Here is a 19,523-nt window from a genome sequence, read left to right as displayed (position 1 = left end):
ATTGCCTTGTCAGTGTTCAGATAATCTTTTTAAGAAAAACAAAACACTTGTTTACTCATCTATCCCAGAGTCTACATTTAATTGTAGATATAGTTTTATCTCATTATTTCAAGAATTTAGATTGGTTAATCTAACTTGTAATGTCTACCTTTGTTGCTGCTTATATTCTCATAAAATTCATGACTTTGGTAACGTTGCATGTGCATGATGCATTGTCTACTAAACATTAGGAATAAGCAGTAAAATCAGTGAAGATTTTAGGATAGATTGAAAACTAACTTTATGAAGATTTGAAATTAGAAGTATGACAGAACTTATGAATAATTTTCTGTTTAGTGAGTATATTTGTGTATATGTGATAGTCTCTCTGATAGTGTGCTATCTCTATAGAGGTAACCAATCTAACTATATAGTAGTGTATCTTTTTATATGATTTTATCTTGCCCTTTATCATAATCTTTTTTCTTTTTCTAAAACATTTTATATCAATATGTCTACATCCATGATGGTAAGGAACTGCAGACTCCAAAAGTACACAGAAATGAAATTGTTGTTAGAAATCCAATTTTTATTAAATCAATTCAAGAACAATGCCTTACTAGTCTTGTTATGATCTCTGAGAGTTCTATAACTTAGAGCCTCATTACATATAACACTTAGCACATCCTAATTTTAATTGGTGTTAAAATTAGCATGTGTTTTGAGCAGTCACATGTTAAGGGTTAATTTTCCCTGTAATATGCACTGCTCTGACCTGCCTTTAGAGGGTTTGTAGCTGCCTAACTTTCCTGCTTTCAGAAGAAGGTTAGGTGGCCCAGACTGTTCCCCTTCCTTGCTTGTTCCTCCAGGTCAGTACTGGCAGCCACAGGTGAGCCAGGGTGGGGGGCAGGGGCTGAAGGGGATTCCCAGTGGGAAAGAACAGAAGGGGAGTCCCAAGAGGTATGGGAGGAGCCCTGGAGGCAAGCGTGGTGGGCATGGATGATGGAGGGTGACCAAGGGGCTGGGAAGAGCCCAGCATGAGAAGGAAGAGGGAATTCTTACCTTTAGGTGCTCCACTGCTGTCACTGTGGGGGAAGATAGACTGGCTGGGAGGGGTGCCTTCTGGGATGCTGAAGGATCACTCCCAACTGGTTTTGGGCATGTGGAACAGTCACATGTGAGTGCAACAGGAGCTGCCTAAAACCAGTTAGAGATAATCCTCAATGGAAGAGGATTATCTCTTAGCTTCTCAGAGAGCCCTTAGCATGTGTTTCCCTGCCGTAACGTTTGAATACTCCTCATTTAAGTACCCCGAATATGTATTCAGGTTAATGTATAACAACACCCTTAGAGAGCAAGACTAAAGCCATTTTTAAAATATTTACAGAATTACATAAAGCAAATATTAACAAATGCAACCTTGCTAAATACATGCCATATTTCTGAGGCATTAAGTGATGGGTCTGTTCCATTCCTCCCCCTCCCCCTACCTGCTCCCCCCTCCCAATTCCATTTTTGTATTAGACTGAAAACAGCTTTTTCAGCTTGGGATGCAATTTGACTTTTTAACCATCTTGGGTAACATTAAAGCTGAAGAAGGTTTAGTATAGGTATTGTGCAGTTTTAGAAGGGTTGTTAATTATCTAGATGTTTCTTATTAGTTGCATCTACTGAAGAATACAAGGAGGTCCTTCTTAACATACAGTAAAAAAGAAAATATGTTTTAGAAGGGCTCAGTGACATCAACTATAATTTAAGTCTGATCTAATGTTCTTCTGGGACACTCCTATAAGGCCCAATTCTGTGAGGTTCTTAGGGATGTCAATACTTATTACAAGTCAATGATAAATGCATTTTATTCACGTTATAAAAGATTCCAGCATATCATTGGATCAAACCAATAAACTTGCCTCTGCTCATCTTACCATGGAAAGAGTGGTTAAAATATTTGGGCCTGCTATTCAGATATATCAAACTTTTAAATATTTTTTTAGTAAACCAGGCTTCTTACTAGCATGAAAAATGTCCTAGTTTCTTTTCAGTAACGTAAGGCACTGTGCTCTATTTTGGTTTTATGTTTTCTCTGTTCCATGGCTTTTTCCTTGGAAGCAGTTTGAATAAATGTAATACTATCATTCTCTTTGAATGTATTTTATGCTTGAGGGATCACATTGTTTGAACATATTTTTAGATGCCATAGAGGTCATCCATTATGGGTAGTTCTACCATCATTAGTTGGACAAACAGAAATGCTGAAATTATTTCATTAGAACCAGAAGTAATGGTGTTTTCCAGGACAACCCTATGTGACTGAGTATTGACTGGATATCTTAGAGAAAAGTTAATGCGATTTCTGTTAGTCAGATATCAATTTTGATTCCTCTTCTGTGTTTTTTATAAACATCTTTGCACTTTATTTAGAACCTAAGATGAGGAAGTCACCTGAGTCTATCGTGTAGTCTGAGCATGGAGATAGTGATTAAGAAAATGGTTTCCTTCGGCATTATGCTAAATCCATATATGGTGCTCTGAATTCTTTCTGTTTACAAACAAAATTCTGCTTGTGTAAAGTACCTTAGTGACTAGTCTTTCCTCTTTGAATTACAAGTCAGCAAAAGAAATGCATTACTGTGGTTTGCCTCATACTTTTAAAGACTCGTTACTCTTACATCTCAGGAAAAGTTAGTTTCACATTACGCAGAAACAGGACAACAGACTATACAAATAGGCTGGTCTACTCCTAAAGGACCATTGCCACAGTGATTTGGAATTTATTAGGTGTTTGCAGAGGGATGGTGATAACCATAGTTAATTTGTAGGCCAAATGCTATTTTATCCCTCTTACTCATTTGGTCCTTGAAAGATAAGTAGGAAAAAATATGCATTAATGGAAAAAAATGAGTAAATGGAACAGTTCATTAGGATTCCAGATATTTCTGGAAAAAGAAATAACCCTCTTTACTGCAAAGCTTCTGATCTAGTGACAGCAGCAAACTTCAAATCAGTGTTGAACTTGTAAGAGAAACTAGAAGAAATTGAAGTGTTACTTTGACTCTATTGGCCAGCTGCAATTTTGGATTATCTGGTTCCCTTTACCCAGTCATGGAAGATTTGAAAACTTTGGTTCTGTTTTAACAGCCCTTTTAAATTGACTATTCTCAATTTAGAGCAGATAATCCAGACTGGCAGTTGGGATAAATTCATTGCATCTAAATTTGTCGTGACACTGAAGCCCTGCACCAAGAGCCTGGTCAAAAGTCTGTTGAATACAGCTGGGACTTCTTCAATGGACTTTGATTAGTTTAATATCAGGCCTTGAGTAAAACACATTTAGCATAGGAACATGGGCTGAAAACTGGCATCTCCTGAAGTTTCTAGGAAGAGTTCCTGTTATTTTATACAAAAACCTTAGTGATCACTTAGACTTGGTGAACTGGAGGAATTGTCAGAAATTTGTCCAATCAAGTATTATATCCTAATAAGATTAGAAATACTCAGTACCAAGTCCCTGAAGGGTGTTTTAGCAGTGGCTTTATTGACAACTGACCTTCCTTTTTTGATACTGAATCTTGACTCTAGAAATGTGCAATATCTAAAGTTCAGGATTAAAATGGAATCCACACATGGAGGGTAGTTGATTTTATTATCTGCAGCTTCTCATACAGACAAACTAAGTAAGCCCACCATCAATTTCTAACTTGGGCATATCTATACTATACTGCAATCACTTCTATGATTGAAGTCAGACATACCATTATGTGGTGTTTAGGAAGCCTGTCCCTTAGTTAGATTCAGGTTACAAAAGAAACACAATATTTCTAGCTCTTTAATATCCGAACGTTCTTCAGAATACCTGTGGAGATCATACAGTTTCATCTTGTTTCTGTAATATCTCTTTGAACATACAAGCAACACCTGCCTAACGTGGTTTTGGTTAGTGCTATTTTGCTATAGCGCTCATTTAAACTTGATATCCAATTTCACTGAGTGCTCAGCGAATTTTGCTATAGTGCTCAGTGGAATTGGTGAGTTTTGGTGGGGAGAAGCAGCGATGGCAGTGGCAGCAAGTGGAGTGAGTGGCAGTGCGTGGGCAGGTGGGCGTGAGCATGGGGAACGGAAGGAAGCAGTGGTGAGGAGTGCAGGGCTCACGCCAGTGCCTGGGGCCAGGGGCCAGGGCCCGTGGGGACCCACATCCAGGGCAGCAGGAGAACCAGTGTCTGGGGCCAGGGCCAGCAGGGGCCCACACCCAGAGCAGGGCAGCAGGAGTGCCGGTGCCTGAGCTGGCACATGGGGCTGGAGTGGATGGTTGTGGGGGTGGGAGGGGACGTGAGAGGCAGTGGCGATGAGAAGCAGTGAGTGTGGGGGGGCAGACATGAATGTGGGGCCCATGTCAGTGCCCGGAGCCAGGGCCAATGGAGGCCCAGGGCAGGGCAGCAGGAGCACAGGTCCAGTCTGGCATGTGGGACTAGAGAGGCAGTGGTGGTGGTAGTAACCAATTATCTCTATTTACATTCATTCCTATGGGGAAATGGGTTTTGCTTAGCATGGTCCCACTTAACGCTTGGTTTTTCTGGAACCAATTAAGTGCGCTAAGCAGGGGTTGCCTATAATGAGTATAATTTTCTATTCCATTCTTTCTGCATTCTCATATGTATTCTTGGGAACACTATGAGATATTTAAAAACATTGGGAGTGTTTAGTTGTCCCATATTTGGAAGGTTTTGTTTGTTGGTTGATTGCTCACTCTGGTGTTGAATCTTCTTTTATATTGGTGGAATTTATATTTTCAAATAAATTATTTTGTGTTCCACTCAAATCTGAGCTTTAAATTCCCAAAGAGAAGTAACTTGCATTTGATATGTTGAATTAAAAAAAGGAACCTTACAGAATTTTCTGATGTAGGTGGAAACTTTTTGCTTTGTTCAGCAATTGTAAATGGCTTTCACTAGAGTACTAGCAGATTGAGTTTAAAGGAAAATTAATCAAATATGAAATATTTTGCAGATGACATTGTTACAGATGTGGCAATGTCATTAAGAACTTCATGGACTTTGGGCAAAATAAAGAGTGCAGAGAGTACTTAGACAATTCTGTACATGAAAGATAAATAATAACTAAAAAACTCTTTACATACAATGTGGCTATCTTTTATTCTGTATTGAGTAGCAATATAGGGAAGCCAGAGTACAGGCAACCCCCGCTTAGTGCTCTTAATTGGTTCCAGAAGAACCGAGAGTTAAGCAGAACTGCGCTAAGCGAAACCCACTTCCCCATAGGAATGAATGTAAATGGAGATAATTGGTTACTGCCACTTCTCACTGCTGCCACTTCTCCAGCCCAACATGCCAGTCCAGACCTACGCTCCTGCTGCCCAGCCCTGGGCCTCCACCTGTTCTGGCTCTGGGCACTGGTGCAGGCCCCGTGTTCATGTTTGCTCCCCCACACACATCGCTTCTCACTGGCGCTGCCTCTCTCCCCACTGCCCACCCACCCACCTGCCAGCCCATCCAGCCCCATGTGCCAGCCTGGGCACTGGCATTCCTGCCACCCTGCTCTGGGCATAGGCCCCTGCCGGCCCTTGCCCCAGGCACTGGTGCTCCTGCTGCCCCACCCTGGATGTGGGCCCCCACCATCCTGGCCCCAGGCACTAGTGGGGGCCCTGTATTCCTTTCTGCTTCTGCTGCTTCTCCCCACCCCCTTGCGCTCACACTCACCCTCCACTCGCTGCCACTCCTCCCATTTGCTGCCGCTGCTTCTCCCCACTCATCTGATGAAGCTCACTGATTCCACTGAGTGCTATACTGAAACTGGCTGCACTCTCAGTAAAATTGGGTATCAATTTTAAAAGAGCGCTATAGTGAAATAGGGCTAACTGAAATCAGCTTAAGCGGGGGTTGCTTGTATTTTATAACATCATTAAAAAAAAAAGAGTTGTTCACTCTCACCTGAGGTACTGTATCCAGTACTAATCACCTCTTTCCAAATTGAGAAATACAGTGGGTTCAAAAAGAAGTGATGAAAATGACTCGAGGCATGGAAAGAGGAACATATGAGAAGAGATTGGAGAAAAAATTAGATTCTTAACTGAAAAAGGAAACAAACAGAGATATTATAGCAGTATACAAAATAATAAGTGGCAGAGTTATTACCTGGAACACTCTCATTTACTCTTTTTATAGTAAAAAACTAAGAATATTTAATAAAATTAAAAGGGAATTTTTAAAAATGTAGTAAAAGGATACATTACATAATTATTCTGTGAAACTCATTGCCATAGTGAATGATAATCATTGGGTATATCTACATATGCAGATGCTCCAGGGTGGGTATACCATACAGTAATTAACTCTAGAGTAAGCCCACCCTGGGCAGGTGTCTACGCATGTGGTGAAGTGGGAACACATTTGCTGCTCATGGCAGCAACCTGCTCCTGCCCCCACTGAGCCTGCACTGGCCCACTGCAGCAGCCAGTGGGAGTTCTAGGCTCCCCTTTGGTGCTATCCCAGGGGCTGGTAGGCAGCATGGAGCCAGGAGGCAGCTGGCCAGGGCTGGGACAGACTGCCTGCTGCTGGGGCAGGCTCCACCACTGGAGCCTAGGTGGGGACAATGTCCCCCTACTCTGGCATTGGGAGTTCCTAGCCCGTGGTCCATGGTCATGACTGGAGACAAGACTTGGAGACTCTTCTTTCCCAGCTTCAGCTCTAAGGCTGTGGAGCTGAGGCTCAGAGAGAGAATCTCCCAGCCCTGGCACAGTGGTCTCGGAACCAAGACTAGGAGATCAGAATCTCCCACCCTCACTCTGAGATCACAGAGTGGGGGCTGGGAGCTCCCTGCTGCTGGGGCAGGGAGACATTGTCCCTGCCTGGGCTGTGGTGGTGGAGCCTGCCCTGGCAGGAAGCAGCTCCTGAGGTAAGGTAGCAATCTCCTACCCACTGCTGACTGGGACCACATTTGCTCCAGTAAATTTGTTACTTGTATTTACAGGTGGCAAATTTACTCAGAATTAGAGCAAATTACTGCACACTAAGCATCTACATGTGTATGCTTACTGAGCAGTAATTAGCTCTAATCTTGAGTAAAGCATCTCATGTAGATGTGCCCATTGCGTCCATTATTGTGGCCAAGTCAAAATATGATTAGACATTCCAGGACTTCAGAGAAGGTGTGTTGGGGGGGGTGTACAGTAGGAAAATATCATTAAATACTCACAAAGATAAGTGATAAATATTTACAAAGATACCCAGCTGCCAGGGCAATGGACTGGGGTCCTCAACCCCCTGCCTCTGCTCTCACCTGCTGCCTGCTGTGCACTCAGGTGGGGCAGCTCCCCACCGCCACATGCACTGCTGGGGGGCAGGGTTGACTCGTGCCCCCCAGATTTGTATGCAGGGCAGGCGTAGGCTGTGGGCTCAGGCTCCCATCCTGCTTCCCTCCCCCAAGGCCTCTGCAGCCCAGAGGGTATGACTCGGTGTGACAGAGAGAAGCGGTGCTGCCTGGGGATCTCCTTGCCATTGGGAGCTCTGTGTTGCCCTAATGGTGCACCTTCTGTGTGTGCCCCTGCTTTGAGGGGCACAACCCTGCATGGCTGCTCTCACTGCAGCCCTGCATGCAGGAGGTGTATCACCAGGGCAGCGCAGTGTGAGCAGCAGCGAGCAGCTTTCCATGTGGCTCAGCTACTCCCTGCTGCACTGGGTGGCACCTGCTGGGCTGCAGAGGTCCTGGGGGAGGGAAGCAGGGTGGCAGGGAACAGCAGGCCTGTGTGGAGAAGCTGCTTACTGCTGCGATCTCTAAGCTGTCCTGGTGACACACCACCTGTGCATAGGGCTGCAGTGAGAGCATGGGGTTGCGCCCCTCAAAGCAGCAGCAGGTGCAGGGGGTATGTCACCAGAGCAGCGTAGAGCTCACAGTGGCAAGGAAATCCTCACATGGCCCTGCTGCTCCGTGCTGTGCTGGGTTGTGCCCACTAGGCAGCGGAGGCCCTGGGGCGGGGGAAGCAGGGTGGGACCCAAGCTTACAGCCTGTGTCTGCTGGGCATACAGAGCTGAGGGGCACAGGTCCTCCCTACCCCCCAGAAATGCATGTGGCAGTGGGGAGCAGGCCTCCCCCCAGACGAGCCACCTGCTGCCCCATCCTTCTTCCTGCTAGGGCCCTGCAACCATGCTTGTGGCCCCAGGCTCCAAGCTCCAATCACTGCCCAGCTGGGCTGCAGTCCCAGCCATGCCCAGCTCCTTCCCTATACGGCCCTCAATCCCCCTCACCCCCCCACCCCCCACATACCTGCTGGAGCTGCTCTGCAGGCTGCCTGGGGTCATGTACTGTACATGTATGCGGCACCCCCTGTTTCACTGCCTTCCTCCCACTCCCTCCTGGTTCCCTGCAGGTTGGTACTCTGCCAGCCTGCAGGGAGCTCATTGCAAAATCTATGGGTTTATCTGGTAAAATGAGAAATCTACATTTGTCTCAATTAAAAATTTTTTTTTTGCAAAAATACAGCCAACTTCATTATAAAGGAGCTTTGTTCCCAGAGGATTCATTAACTGAGGTATTATTGTAGTTAAGAAAGCAGCTCCTTTCTGGGCAGATTTTTCTAGGTATGTCCTTCCTACATCTTCCTTTGAAGTATGTGGTACTGGCCACTGCAAGAACTTGGACACTGGACTGTAAGAAGCAGTACTCTGATTTGCATGGCAGTTCCCATGTTCCTATGTAAAAGAACGAACATGCCTTATACTCCATTTTATGAGTGCTATTTAATATCTTCCTTCCGTATTTATCGCTATCACAACCAATGCATCTATCCTACAGTTGGCTGATTCAGTACCACCTACAGTAAATCTTCCTGTCAGTCACTGAACAGACCTCTAGAATGGCTGACTCAGTAGACTGGGTAGTATTGTACAGGGAAAGATTTTAACACAGCTACAGCTGTGCTGCACAAGGCTTCATTTGTCTACATTTGCCCCACTTAATTCAGTACAGTTGCATAGGGCTAAGTAGGGACAGGACTTAGCCCCTATACATTAGAAAGTGAGAAGAAATATTGTGAAGAAAGAATGAAGATACTGTGGGTACAGAGTGAACTTTTCTTTAGAACTTGCTCACTCTCTCTATAGTACACCCCTTTGCAGGATCTTGTGCCACCTGGACACCTTTTTGGGTAGAACTACATAGTTCTGCTGCACACTGAGCAGAGATTCTGGGCTGCAGCCCACTGTTTCCCAATCATGTTAGTGTGAAAGATTCGGCCATGATTAAGACCTGGCAGTCCATTTTCTCCTGGAGCTTATTACACTAGCTAACTAAGCTAACTAGGCAGGATAAATATGCACCTTAAGATGACTGTGTTGGGGAATATAAACAGAGTTGTAGCAAGATATTTCAGTGCTCAGGCCAGAGCGGTTGGGAGGGAGTATGTGGGGATGGGACAGGATGCTGACCACTGGAGAGCAGGGGGGAAGAGGGGTGAGCAGAATCTGACCGGCCCCTGCTCCCTGAGCTTGGGGGGCAGCTGCAGTAGTGGAGAAGTAGGCTTGCTACATGCTGGTGCTGCAGCCCAGCTGGTTTGGACTCCATGAGGCTGCTCATGGTGCCCCATTCACTTACCCCCCGCAATGCTTTTGTGGGAGGGACTTCATACTACTTGCCTTATTCACCCCCTTCCCCCACTGCAGGGCATGGGACTACATTTGCCTGGTCTCCTATGGCTAGGCTGTGCATGGCTGTCTCTACCATAGAAAGACTTCTCGGAGTGTGGGGGCTGTCCCAATTCTCCCCTTGAAGCTGGTGCTTGGTGCTGGTGCCCTCCTCACCCTGCCCTAATTTTGCTACTACACATAAACCGCACAACTGGTGTTGGTGGTTACCTGAGAGGGAGACTAGACTTCTTGTACTAGCGCCTTGCAAGTGGGGTTCACTGGTGCTGGAACCACACTATAGATGGCTTATGGCAGGTGGCCCTAGTATGAGCACATTATGTTTTTTTTATGTGCAGCTTTCATGTTCCCTTATGAACCTGAGCTTGCTGTTCTGCTTGAGTTTTATTTATGGTCTGAATGGGACTATAGTTGATGGTCCCTTGATTTCCCTCAACAATATCCCAGTAGGTTTGTCCCCACTGCCATGATATTCCAGGAACACTAAAGAGATGTGAACAGTCAAATATGGCTTCTTCCAAACAAATTATTGTTTATTCACCCCAAAGGTATAGCACAGAGAGAAAAGGGATAAAACAAAAAAGCCTTATGTGCATTCCCATAATTAAACTGTAATCTTTTCTTTTAAGCTTTGGTAAGCTTTATTTAGTCCACTTACCTCTATTTCGGGGTGGGGGGGGGGAGAGAGCTTACTAAAACTTCAGTCCTGACAAACATACTCAACCTCACATTCTTTTTTTGGGCCTGGGATCATTTTAAAGATTTAGTATCACTTTAAAAATCATTTTTGATCCCAGACTCAGGCCTGGGAAGAATAACTTTGTTAGCCTGGATGGTGCCAAACAGGGCCAGTCTCTATTTAAGAATGTTTCCATCTTTCCCTTAAGGAGCCTTATACAATCATAGAAAATTAGGGTTGGAAGGGACCTCAGGAAGTCATGTAGTCCAACTCCCAGCTCAAAGCTGGACCACCCCCAAATCCCAACCAAGACTTTATCTACCTGGGTCTTAAAAACCTCTAAGGATGGAGATTCCACAACTTCTCTGGGTAACCTGTTCCAGTGTTTTACTACCCTTCTGGTGAGAGAGTTTTTCCTAATATCTAACTAAACTTCCCTTGCTGCAACTTGAGACAGTTGCTCCTTGTTTTGTTATCTTCCACCACTGAGAATCATGTCATTATTTCTGTCATTACATTATTCCCTGTTTGCTTTCCCCCCTTTGATTTAATTCCTATAAAGTCAGGCTGGATAAAATCAGTCTAAGGGGCAGATGGCATTTATAAAAATCATCATTTTCCACAGAAGGAAAATGATGAAAGGAAGAATCAGGTGAAAGAAAGAGAGAAACAGGGATGCAGAGGAGGAGAGGGAGGGGACATAATTAAAAGACAGAAGATAAAATGAAAGAAAGGTGAATAAAATAAACCTTACTTATATCCTGACAGTACAGCATGTGGGGAAATATAGGAGAGAGCCTAAATTCTAGTCTGTAACTTGGACATGCATATTTAATGCTTGTGATTTAAAAATAAATTCTTGGGGCCATTCTATGTGTTTTCTATAGGTGTAGCTCCATTCACTTCAGGGGAGCTGTGGCTGTTAACACTAGTGGATGATTTGCCTCTTGAATTATTATGCAATAGCTTATTGGGTGCTGTTATAGTAATTGGCTTTTGTCCTGGGTCCTACCAGGTGTAAATTGGCATTCGCTTTGCTAGACATATGGTAATTTATGTCAGTTCAGAGTCTGACCTATAATCTTTCAATATAAGACATTTTTCAACCAGAAAATGTCTTACTGTTACAAAATTTCTGAAAGAGATGAGATGAAAGCAGAAAGCTTGGGAAAGTATCCTTTTTTAAACACACAAAGTTTTAAAAGTCAGAGGCTAAGAGAGAATTATATGTGCCAGGAGTAACAGCAAATCTAGGGAAGGAATTCAGTCACAAAACAGAATTAGCAACTAGGATCAATAAATCATATGCCTTAACTTAAAGTACTGGCCAAAGAAACAAATATCTAACCCATCATGGACGAACAACAGGACCTAGGACAAAGGAAAAAACTATAAAAGGAAAATCAACTCAGAGGCTACTAGACAAAACAGTAGAGAGCAGTATGGAGCCATCTTTGACACAGGAGGCCAGATGACAAAGCCTGTGCAGCCCAAGGAATAACATAGAGGCCCATATGCTGATGGAGGTCCTGATTTCCTGCCCTCTTCATGTCTGTTTTTCTCTAACCTTTATAGGCAGCGGAGCCAGTATTGCAAGAAAATATCATGTGTGTTTGTCTTTCTCTTCAAAGCCTAGAGCAGAATTTTGTTCAAGGATTTTTTTTGTCAGCTGAGAACAGTGATGTGAGGACACTGAATATGTAATAAATGTGTTTGGCTTCATTTAGATTCTATACATCATACATACATTAGCATTCCACAAGCACCATCCATTTCTCCATCTCCATACACAGTACATACATTGGTATTTTTGTGCTGTCGTTTATCTGGCCTCTCTTTGGTATCTGTTTTGTTTTCAGGGTCCTAGTGTAATGTGGATCAGTTTTGTTGGATTTTAATTTAATTGAAGTCAAGATGAGCGCTATTTAACATGATGAAAATCTAGCTCTGCTTTTGGGAATGGAAAGTCTCTGTTTGGCATTGTACTATTGCAAGTAGATGTGTGCACTTTTTCCTAATTAAAAAAATGAAAGACATAAGCCAGAGCAATGTCTGTAAATGACACAATCTGGTCCTGTCTTTGTTCACTGCTATCACTACTACTAATGTAACAATGGCCTTCCAAAATTATTAGCCTTAGTCACTCAGTATCAGCAGGATTTTTCTGAGAACCAGCCCACAGCTTTAAGTTCTATACTATTAAAAGAAAGAATGGAAGCACTTAAACACAAGAATAATTTTTTACTTGTAGTTATGCTGGATCCTCCTGTCATGCAGCTTTTATTGTTATTTGGTTGTTCTGCCCCATTTCATTAAAAAGCAAGACAGTAGTTTTCTTGGCCTGTAGTTGAAATGCAGAAATATTGAATTACAATCAGAATTTATTCTTTCTTAGCATGAGTTAAAGGTTATCCACTACTTAAGGCCACTTTTGTCAAATTAGCACTGGTCACTTCCCTTCTGTGCATCAAGTGAGTTTTTCGAACAAAACAGCTTGTCTCCTAAGGCACATACACCTGTGTATTAAAGAAAGATGCTGTGATAGTCTGTATCCAAAAGGTTAAACTCATAGGATTATATGTAAACATTCATTTTACCCCAGCTAACCTGTAAAGATTTCATTTTGCTTCATTTATCTTCTCTCTTACCCTATGCTAAACCGTCCCTGGCTTCGATGAAAGAATCATGTCTCCATTCATTTCCTATCTTGCTGAATTGCCTTCGCATTTCCTATCATCTACACATAATCCTATTCTCTCCATTATTGTCTTAATACCAAGTACAGCAGAAGATAATGGATAGGCACTGTAATAACAGTGTGGCCTGTAGGAGCCCCTCGAGGGAAATATCTTTGACGCTGGTAGAATATTAATGTATCCCAGGTCCCTGATCTTCCTCTTTCACTTCATCTCCTGTTTTCTAAACTACATAATGACTTTCATATACATGACAAAAGCATTAGAACAGGAAAAAAAAAGACTCATTGATGAGCAGCAGGGCTGTGTGATATTAAGAAGCTCTATTCTCAGTTCTTTGTGTGATTTCTGACCACCATCAGAGACTGTGTATGCAGGTAATTTTCGATTTGAATAGATGCAGGCATAAAGAAGCATTATCATACTCTGTTAATCCAAATGCCCATCACAAGCACTGCATGAAAATAAATTAAAATGTAATTCTTCAATAATGCGTCTGTCTACAGAATGATTTTAGGCAGATTAAAAACAAACAACTTGATATCACTTAGAATAGCTAGTGGATTGTTTCTGAGAAGCTTAATCATCAACAGATTATGAATGGAACAGTAAATCAAAGCAGGGTATGTTAAGCCATGTAGATTGTGTTGTAGCTACAATTTACTGTACATAATTTTTTAATAAAAGAGAAAGAATTGATTTTTGTGAGTGTAAACATTAAGTTCTATGAGAATTTAGCTGCTATTATAGAAATGGGAAATGTTCAGGGTATTATTCCTATCGTGTAGTAGCAATAACCCTTTGTTCCTTTTAGGTACAAGTTTTGTTTCCTTAGATTTCCCTTTAATATTTTCCCTCTTTCCTATTTTGACATATTTTCTTTCTTTAGCTCTCAGTAGTTGTTTACAGGATTAACTCTTGTACAGAAGAATGGGGAATAATACATTCTTTCTGAAGCTTCAGCACCAGGATTGTTTAGAGAGCTGGCCAAGTAAGGAGCAGTCAAAAATTTCTCCTTGTCTGAAAAAAAGAAAAAGATCCTACTTACTCATATGAATTTCCTTAATTCATTTCTGAGCATGGTGGGCTACTTACCAAATTCAGCTGTGTGTGCACAATGGTTTTAATTTTTCTAAAGTGAAACTCCTGACTCATGGGTTCTATAGCAACCCTAGGTCTGCCTGCCTATCTGAAGTCAGCATTAGAAGCCAAACAACTATTGACCATCAATCATTATAGATTATATCTGAGGAGAAATTATTTCAAATAAAAGCTGCTGAGTTAAGGGCATGGAGAGGAAGAGGTTCAAACAAGGGTAGAGAAGAGTCTGGGAGAACCAAAAGTAAATGAATAATGCTTAAAATATCAGAAATGTGAATTCTGGGGGTTATGAGAGTCAGCTATATGTATAAAGGATGTTTGAAAAGGCAGGTAATAAAACAGGGCAAGCCTTAAAGAAAATCACCATAAAAATACGCATATATTCTGTGCCTTGAGAGTGCTGAAGGTTTCCCCATCATCAGTAAATGTCATAACTCCCAGTAAATTGATACTGTCCAGGCATGTTTTGTCTTCTGGACCCCATGAATCAGTGCCAGATCCTAACTCCCTGCAACTGGCAGTTTGTAGTGTGGGGAGATACCATAGTATGGCAAGTAACTGAAGCCACATTAAAAGAAATCCACCCCAAAAGAAAGAAAAGACATTCTCGTTACTGTGGGGCTTACAGTTTTCCTTTTTATGTTTAATTTAATTTTAAACCTACTGATATGATTTATTTCATAGTAGATATAACGTTGTTCTTTTATTTTGAAAATGCATGGACTTGTGGAGTAGTCTCATGTTGGATTATGATGTTTCTGCATTTTAAACCTTGCCCAACAAGGAGAAAAATGTTAATATGCAAATATAAGACATTGCACTGTGCTTCAGAACTCCAAAGCTGTCCTTTTAAAACCTGCTAGGAACCATGTTGCCAAGTCTAGTTGCTATCATTATAAATGTGATGCTTTTTCTTTCACATGTACTTACTTGCCAAGAAAAAAATGACATCCTTTGCGACACTGGTAGTGTGGGAGCCCAGTGTAAGAGACTGTAAACAGGAATGGGGTGGGGGAGAACTCACTTTACTACTTTAGAATTCACTTAAAAATGATGAAGTCTAAATTTAGATCTTGCTCATAGTGTTTGAGGTAAGCCTTCTTTGCCTCTTCAAAAATGCAAATTCAATGTTACTGCTGCTTTATTATTATTTATCATCATACGGGATATTGGGGCAACACAGTTGTGAATGATTCTAAGTTACACCAAGACATCAATAAGATTATAGTGTTATTGTCTTCCTCAGTATTTTAGAGGTGCCCATAAATGTTGTTTTCTGAAGGTCTTATAATAGAGCCTATTATTATTATCCCCCTAATTGTCTTAATGTGGTGAAACAATTAGTTTTCAAACAAGGGAGTTTGTTTTTATTGTGTTACCTAGCCCTGGCTTAAGAACACAGCAATTGTCCTATATTAGGGGCTTCATGGGAGACATCTACAGAAATGATAATGTCTCCCAGCTGTCTCTTGCCTTAGGCCAGTGGTTCTCAACATTTTTAGACTCAAGGCATACCTTGGAAAATGCCAGCTTTTAGTTTTCACTCATTCTTTGACTACAGAAAAATAATAGAACAATTTTTTTCTTTCGCAAAGATCTCAGAAAGACCACAACAAGTCAGAAAGTTTTTAACACTAAATAGTTTCCTATTTGAAATCTCTTGTGAATCATGTTTGCACACTTTAAAATACTAACATTGAATGCTGTAGCACCCAGGTTGGGGATCTCTGTCTCAGGCCCATCAGTGTGGAAGTTGCTTTATGTGCTCCTGCATGTAGTTGTGGTAGACTTGGAAGTGAGAGGTTATGCTTGATCAACAGTGTAAGCGTGATGCTGACCAAAGTGGTACACAGAATAATTTGCCAATTAAATAAAAATGTCAAGTAGTATATCAGAGAATCCAGATAAGTAATTACTGGGACATCCACTGTAGGTATTTTCTTCAATCTGAATATTCCAATCCATCGATATAACAATTTTATAACCTTGCCAGAATCTGCCAACACTTTAAATATTTCTCCTTGTTGGGCAAGATTACTATGTTAAAAAATTACGTTATTTTACTAGTGTTAAAGGGACGTTGTAGCTGCAAGGGTCCAGGAATGATGCGAGAGGCAAGGGTGTTTGGGGGGTGATATCTTTTATTGGATTAAATGCCTGGTTAGGATAAAGTTAGACTAACTTTCAAATGCAAGGCATTATTTATCAGGTGTTGCCCAGTTTGGAGAAGGACCTGAGGGCTTTGCCCCATTGTTCACTCAGTTCCACTCCTGGAGGAGGCTGCTTCCTGCCTGTTCACTATGGCCTGGCTGGTGGAAGGCAGTAGGGGATGGGGTCTTTCCCCATTGCTTTATCCCACCCGAGCAGCTAGTCCCTGGGGACTGGGAGGAGTGGCGCATTCCCTATACTAGGTCAATAAAGTCTCAGGAAGTTGTGGAGATCAGGGGAGAGAGGATGGTTGCAGTGGGATATGAATGCCTGTCTACATGTTTTCTCTCCTGAAAAGATTTCCATGAATGAGAATTTCTCAGAAATTTCTACTGGTAAAAATGAATGTCTCTTCTAGGCCTATGCTTTTTTTTTGGTAAATATTATGGCTAACACTAAACGTAAATAAACCATAACACTGGTTCATCTTATTTCTATGTCTATATTTTTAGTGTTGCCTGCAATAGGATACGATTTCTGGAATGATATACTATCAATATTTTAAAGAATATTACACACATGCGCACACAGAGTACAGCAGATACTTGGAAGAGGCTTCACTGTTATAACAATTCATGTCAAATGTCTAATCTTAATCCAGGCATCATTCATTTTGTGTTTTCATGTAAACACAATGGGCTAGAATCCTCCTAGTGTTGTAAACAGCATAGCTCCATTGAATTCAGTGGCTTCAACCCAAACTGTAATTGTCACTGACCTATTGAAATGTTAATCATCTTGAATAATCTTGTTCTCCCAGAACTGCCTGATGCAGACCTAATCAGTAGGTATGTGTCATCTCAGAAAGTTATTAAGGTGACATGACACTAAGGTGATATAATAAATTGAGAGGTGCTGCAATTACCAGCTAGAACAGGGAAATACAATGGGGTCTAGAGAAAATGGAAACATGGGCAAAAAATAAAATGAGATTAATTTGGAAAATATTAAGATAGAACACTGGGGAGAAATAACCTGAGAGACCTTCAAGATGAAGGAGAACCCTGGGAAGCAGTGGTGCTGACAGATACCCACAGCTAAAACTGGACAGCAAATAAACCAGGATTTCACAATACAGTATGGCCAGAAAAGTGTTCAGTTGAATGCACAGAGGCAGTGACGCATGATGATTTCAGCTTGTGGGCCAGAGGGGTAATACCAGGTCTGTCTGCAGGTCTGTAGGTCTGAGCTGGTGCACAATGCTTGCCTACCTGGGGCTTGATGCAGCTGCTCGAGAATGACTTGCTTGGGCCTGGCCTGACCTTGGCCCCCAGCAGCTGCATTGGGCCCCAGCTGAGGGCTGTGTAAGTGACACTGGGTCCCAGCCAAGTCATTTCTGCACAGCTGCATTAGGTCACAGCTTGACCCAGCCACGCAGGAAAGGAGCCTGAAGGGCTGGCTTGGCTGAGGCCGGTCCTGCAGCATGGGGTTTGGAAACTGGTGGCAGAGCAGCAGCAGTATTAATTGCCACTGCTCCCCCACCACCAAATGTGCAGACCTGTGAGGAAGGAGACCTGTGTGCTGGGTCTGGCTCATGGGCCAGGGAGCAAGCACCCCTGCACAGAGGCATTTTGGAGAAATGTGCTAGCCATGCCTCAATGTATGCTTCAAATGTGACTGCACCTATAAATATTGTACTTACTTTTGGATACCACATTACCAGCTTAGAGTAGAAAACAAAATGGGGCTCAGGAAGGGGCAATTAAATTGTATGACGATAAAGGAAAAGATCAACAGGAAGAAATTAAAATGATACCGTGGTCAGTCCTGAAAATGACAGCATTTGCCAATGCATGCAATATAATTGGATGCATAATTTCCTTGAGTATTTCATACTCTAAATATAGGGAAAAAATCTTCAGTATTTCACACTGCTAGCTAGCTATTGGCTAGGGTTGATTTCCTTTAAAAGTGACAGCAGTAAATATAACTCGGCTAAGATCTAGCTTGAGGAAGACAATATATCACTCAAATATTCAAATACTTGGAAACTCATAACCTATCTCTGCTTCATGTGGTATGTTGTTTGGTAGGGTAAACTACATAACATACACTTGGAAAAATCTAATATAATTCCAGGAGTCACAGGATGACGGCATAGTAGTGTGTGCAATAGCCTCCCATGGAAAATGGTGGAATCCAAATTACTTTGGAATTTTAAAGCTAAAAGTGAGATAAACTGACAGGACAGAGTTGACACTACAGTGCAAAGTATTCTTTTGAAAATTATAATAGTATATTTACTAATAGGATAGTCTAATTTTCTTCGAATTACAGGATGCTATTAACTTCCTAGAAACAAGTCCTGATTTTGGGATATAATGGGCTTCATATTCTATCATCCTGTGCATTTCTTGGGCATAGGAGGTATGTATAATTACTGACACAATAGGTTTTACATTCTGAGCTAGGTTGTAAATGGCAAATGGATTGGAAACCATGTACCTCTATGATTCACAAAAATACCATTATATAACACAAAAACTGCTCAAATGTACAAGTTAACACTTGTCGTTAGAACACAAGGTTTCATTTAAGTGTCACTACTGCATTAATAGGCCTCTCTTGGTTACAAAGTATCCATATATGGGTTTTAAGGAGATAAATTCCCCCCAGAATACTTTTTACAATCAGATATAGCAAGCTATTGACTAGTTAGCATTTGTGATCAGTCTAATAACTAGCTTACAAATGCTTAGGCATGATTTCTGATTGATTTTTCCCTTAGTTGGAGATTCACTTGTTTTTTTGAGATTTTGGGTCTTCTGGGTTTTTATTTTCTTCCCATACATGTTATTTCTTATATGAATGTTACCATATCTTCTATACTGTACAGATGACACATTTACTGCTGCCTGTCTCTTTTGGTGTCTCAGTTCTTGTTTATTCAAGTTGCTTACTGGATATAATGGCTTGGATGACACATTGGGAGTAAAAGTGTTTTTTGATGATTTTAGTGTAATGGAAAAAAATATGATCGGTCATAGTTTCATAGTTAGTAGGAAGGGACCTGAGCAGATCATCAAGTCCGACCCTCTGTCATAGCAGGAAAGAGTATTGGGATCAAATGACCCCGGCAAGGTGTTTGTCTACCCTTGTCTTAAAGACCCCCAGGGTAGGGGCCAGCACCACTTTGCTTGGAAGTTGGTTCCAGATCCTAGCTGCCCTAACAGTGAAGTAGCGCCTCCTGATGTCTAGTCTGAATCT

The sequence above is a fragment of the Crocodylus porosus genome, unplaced genomic scaffold (genome assembly GCF_001723895.1).
Source record: "Crocodylus porosus isolate Cpor-Errol unplaced genomic scaffold, CroPor_comp1, whole genome shotgun sequence".
NCBI lineage: Eukaryota > Metazoa > Chordata > Crocodylia > Crocodylidae > Crocodylus > Crocodylus porosus.
Note: the sequence above shows the minus strand (reverse complement) of the source record.